This window comes from Pan troglodytes, chromosome 6, assembly GCF_028858775.2.
Source record: "Pan troglodytes isolate AG18354 chromosome 6, NHGRI_mPanTro3-v2.0_pri, whole genome shotgun sequence".
Taxonomy (NCBI): Eukaryota; Metazoa; Chordata; class Mammalia; order Primates; family Hominidae; genus Pan; species Pan troglodytes.
The window spans coordinates 138,634,818-138,640,359 of record NC_072404.2 but is presented as its reverse complement, the minus strand read 5'-3'; the positions used below and the strand labels follow the sequence as shown (position 1 = coordinate 138,640,359).

At 38.9% G+C, this 5,542-nt stretch overlaps 1 pseudogene; it reads left to right on the top strand.

Annotated features, from left to right (window-relative positions):
* Positions 1-2,536: 2,536 nt before the first annotated feature.
* Positions 2,537-3,227, top strand: LOC100610126 (acyl-protein thioesterase 1-like; annotated as a pseudogene).
* Positions 3,228-5,542: the final 2,315 nt, after the last annotated feature.

The window sequence follows — 5,542 nt, the reverse complement described above, 5'->3', positions numbered from 1 at the left end:
AGAGAATTCCTTGGTATAATACTTGGAAGTCATTGTCTTTATTAAGGCATTCCCTTCTCACTCATATCTGAGGAAAACATGGTCTGGTGATGACATGTACTTACTTCAATAACAAATGTTCATCTAACAACTCATTCCAAAACCTTTTTTGTCTTTGGTCACCAAAATGCCTGCTATGCTAGATCCACAGGCTAGGAGAATGAATAAGAAAAGTTCTTTCTTTCAAAGGGCTGAGCCTCCTAGCAGACATAGACATGCATATATTTAATACATAAGGACACAGTATAGTAATCAGTGGTTCTTAACCTTGTCTCATATTAGAAATACCACGGAGACCTTTTAAGAAATGATGCTGGGAAGAGAGGTTCTGGTTTAATTGGTCTGGGGCAGTGTCTGGACATCAGCATTTGTTAACACCCAGGTAAATCTAGTATGTAGCCTCTGTCATGGTGGAAAATACAAGGCACTGTGAAAGCATTTCGCATTTACTAAGGATCTATAATAAATGTCTGGAGGATGCGATCCCTGAATTGATTCATTCAGTGAAGGAATATCAAATCAGAGAGAAGGCTCTCCCAACCAGATGCATCAGTACATGCAATAACATGAAAATGCAAGGACATGTAGTGGGTTCATTCACTCTTTCACTCAATACTTATTGAGCGCCTTCTATATCCCAGGTACTGTCCAGGGACCTAAGATCTAGGCCCAGTAACCATACAAAAATCACCCTGCTCTCATATAAATTATAGTCTGATGGTAAATACTGACATTATACCATTAATTGCAATAATGTTTACATTATAATTTTGAGTATTTCTATAAAGAAGCAGAGGAAATAGGTTCTAGTTGCATCAGACCCCAGCCACTCTGGTGGGCCAGGAAGTTTTATATGAGGAACTGACATTTAGGCTGAAACTTGAAGGATGGGCAGGGGGTGGTTGGTAGAAGTGGGAATGGAACACAGAGAGCTGCTGGCAGAGAGAATAGTTTTGCAAAACCTTAATGAGGAATGCATGGCCAGTGGGTGCTCAAAGCACAATGAGTCAAGGGAGAGTGGTGGAGGGTGAAGAAGGAGAATGTTTCCTCAGGTGGTCAGATTATCCAGGACCTTGTAGGCTGTGCTGAGTCCTGAGTAGATCACATGCTGCACCAGTGACACATTTGTAAGTGGATCTCTTAGTAGTTAAAACAGTATTTTCATAAATACCTCAATGTCTGAAATATAGTCCTGTCTTTTAGATAATGTTCAAAGATGCTAGTTGACTTGCACAAGTTTACACAGCTTAAAATCAAGCTGCAGAACAAAGATTAGAGCTCATGCCTGGTGACTCCACGGCTGAGCCTCTTGTCATCATATTACAAGTAATACTTTTCTTTATTATACTCTGTATATTATATGCAACTAAGGAAAGATTGTTTTGGTAAATCTACACTCACTTGTCTAGGTTTTATGACAGTACAAAGATGTCTGGAGCACTTTGTTGTTTGTTTTTATAAGAATGACAGAATCAAAAGATGAAGAGCAGATTTTTTTCAGGCCATACAACAGTAGCTAGTCAGAACTGTCTAGATGAAAGGAATCTATGAAGACAGATCTTTGTTCAGAGCTGGAGGGACCTTATTTACTCAGAAACTGCTTGTGAGAGGATATGAACACTTATACTCCTTAGGCCCAAATGTGAAGAAAAGAAAGCCTTCTTGTCCAAATTTTTCTGATGAAAAGGAGTTTTGTCAAAGGTCCTAAGGAAGCTATGGGAGCACTCAGGAAGCAGGCAACATATAGGCAGGCCTTTACACTGCTCCAGAGCCTGACTCTGTCTGTGTATCTTGGCGAGGGACAGGGGTAGGGGCTGGAGAAGCTGGGGGGGAGTTGGGGGGGGAGGTGGGGGGGTGAGGGGAGCTGCACCTGCCAATCAAAAGCTGCTTCCACCTGGCCCAAGATCATGTTCACTGGCTGCCAGATTTCTGATGGGGACAGATCAGGGTCACAAGCTCCCCCAAGTGACGTTTCCAGGAAATTTACATAGTGTTTGCCTAAGTGGAAAAGATTCATGGTAGATGTGGGACAAACAGCAATTAATCTTTCTTGTCACTTTTTCACAGTTTGGACTGGTTAGACTGTAGCAGCTATCACCATAAAACAATACAGAGAGAAATGTTCTCTATAGACACTACATAGGGACACAAACTATGTATTTAAATAAGTAAATCACTGAAGAGTCAACCCCTAACTACATAGAACTAAATACCAGGAAAAGTAACATCTGGTGACATGTTAAAAATGTCAAACTCTTAAATATTTCTATCTATATTCTAAATTTGTAAAATCTTAATGCATATCTATTCCAGAGAATAGAAGCCAAATACTTTTACACGTGGGTGAGCGTCTCAATTCCTGGAATATAGCCAACGGCTTCTTAAATACGTGATGATGGTGCCTGAGCGAGCACCCAGGTGAGGCCAGCTGGACTTTCCACTCACTGGCCCTTGGCCCACGCCCCCTCCACTTGCACAGTCCACCTAGTGGGTGGATATGCAGCAATGCGTGTCTGCTCTGCTGCCTGCCACGGGGTCCACTGCCCAGAAGGCCACAGCCGCGGTGATTTTTCTTCATGGATGGGAAGATATCGGGCACAGATGGGCAGACACTTTGCAGGTATCAGAAGTTCACGTATCAAATGTATCTGCCCACATGTGCTAATTATGCCAATGACATTAAATATGAACATGGCTATATATTCTTTGATGTTTTTGGGCTTTCACCAGATTCCCAGGAGGAGGAACCTGGAATTAAATAGGCAGCAGTAAATGTAAAACTTTTGGTAGATCAAGAGGTGTAGAATGGCATTCTTTCTGACAATTATTTTGGGAGGATTTTCTCAGGGAGGAGCTTTTATTTTTATGTACTGCTCTTACCACACAGCAGAAACTGGCAGGTGTCACCGCATGTGACTGCTGGCTTTCACTTTGGCCTTCCTTTCCAAAGGGTCCTATTAGTGGTACTAATAGAGATATTTCTATTCTCCAGTGCCATGGAGATTGTGACCCATTATTACCCCAATGTCTGCTTTCCTTATTTTTTTCTTATTGTTTTATATTGGTAAATCTAGCCAATGTAAACTTTAAAACCTGTGAAAGCATAATGCACATTTCATGTCAACAGAAAATGATTGGATGTCAAGCAATTCACTGATAAAATTCTACAGTTTTATCCAATTGATTGATTTCACTAAGAGTCCTTTTATAGAAGTACGCCAGCGGTATTGTAGTGGAGTATACACTTTTTCCAATGTCTGATCTTCAAACTTCTAAAGTTTTCAGTTTTAAAATGTTTTGCAAATACACACCAGTGACACCTTACAGGAAATTTATCCTATGTCTCCTCATGAAAAATTTAGGATCTTTTAAGCTATATACCTGTATTCTTATAATATAACTCAGAATATACTCACATTAAAATAGGTGAGGTAGCTAGTTTCTTTTTTTGCAAATATAATTCAGCAAAGTAATGAAATACTACAACCAGATTTTTTATTACATCATTTGAAAATTACTGATATGCTTAATGAAAATTTGTTCAGGTATAAATGAGCAGTTAAGATATAAACAATTTATGTATTCTATGACTTAGTCTATGGATTTATTCCAAAATTGCTTAGTCATCATGCAGTGTCTGTATTTTTACATGTGTATTCATATATATGTAATGATTGTAATATATAATAAGAATTACACTAGTCCTAGTAATAAGGATAATGCTAAGTGTCAATAAAGAATAATATTCTTCTCTTCAATTAGTGGCCCTTTTATTTTGGGACCAGGCTTTTCTCTTCCGATATAATTTCTATTTAATATTCCTTTCTCCTCTCAAGATAAAAACATGTTTTTATTGTCCTTCATAGCAGACCAAACATTGCTTCCCTGCCATAGACATTTACTGTCAACACATGCTATGACTTGACATTCTGAATCACAAACATAAGGTATTTAAAATCTATACTTACTTCATAAAGAAACCAGACATTACTTAAAACTTGCACTACTTATTTCAAATAACTATGCCTTAGTCCAAATTTAAGCCTATTTAGTTATTAGAATCTTTAACCCATGTAACAGGAATAATTATTTCATTTTATTTTATGTAAGCAACTGAAAAAATAATTAAATCATACTCTAATAATTTCTGAAAAATTTAAGGCTGATCCTAACAACTAATTTCTAAGATAATTTTATCTCCTCATAGCATCATTTGCTTACTTATTTTGTACATATGTTTAAAGCTGACTGCTATAGAAAATGAGCAATCCATTTAAAATTTTGCTTTATATCTCCCTCTTTTTTTTTTTTTTTTTTTTTTTGAGACAGATTCTCACTCTGTTGCCCAGGCTGAAGTGCAGTGGTGCAATCTCAGCTCACTGCAGCCTCTGCTTCCCAAGTTCAACCAATTCTCCTGCCTCAGCCTCCCAAGTAGTTGGGATTACAGGCACCCACCCCCACGCCTGGATAATTTCTGTATTTTTTTTAAGGACAGATGGGGTTTCACCATGTTGGCCAGGCTGGTTTAGTACAGATGGGGTTTCACCATGTTGGCCAGGCTGGTTTAGTACAGATGGGGTTTCACCATGTTGGCCAAACTCCTGACCTCAAGTGATCCGCCCCTTTGGCCTCCCAAAGTGCTAGGATTACAGGTGTGAGCCACCATGCCCGGCCAAAATTTTGCTTTATTTATATCTGCCAATAGACTTACTGGAAATTTTAACCTTAGTAAAATGATTTTTTAATTAATTTTTTGTTTTTGTGCAAACATTAAAAATAGCAATCATTTAATTTCAGATAGTCAAAATATCCAGATTACTTGTAAAAATGATTTTAAAAAATTTATGGGTAATAAAGGTTAGTGAGAACTGTATATATGTGGTGTAATTACCATGCAGTTTTATATGTAGCAAAAATGTGTGCTTAATATTTCTGGCTTGTGTTAGATTATCGGGGGACCTGCCCCGATAATCACGTAGGTTCTTTTCTAGTTTCCCTAAGCATTGGCTGGCTTGAGAAATAAACAAAAGAGAGAAATTTTAAAGCTGGGAGTCTGGGGGAGACATCACACGTTGGTAGGATCCCTGAGTGTGTGAATAGGTGTGGGTGACAGACATCAAGTACTTAACAGGGTAATAGAATATCACAAGGCCAGTGGAGGCAGGGCGAGATCACAGGACCACAGGACCGAGGCGAAATTGAAATTGCTAATGAAGTTTCGGGCACCATTGTCATTGATAACATCTTATCAGGAGACAGGGATCAACCGGTCTGACCAAAATTTATTAGGCGGGAATTTCCTCTTCCTAATAAGCCTGGGAGGGCTATAGGAGACTGGAGTTTATTTCATCTCTGCAGACTCGACCATAAGAGACGACCACGCCCCCAGGTGGGCCAGTTTAGAGACCCACACCCAGGTGCACATTCTCTTTCTCAGGGACGTTCCATGCTGAGAAAAAGAATTCAGTGATATTTCTCCCATTTGCTTTTCAAAGAAGAGAAA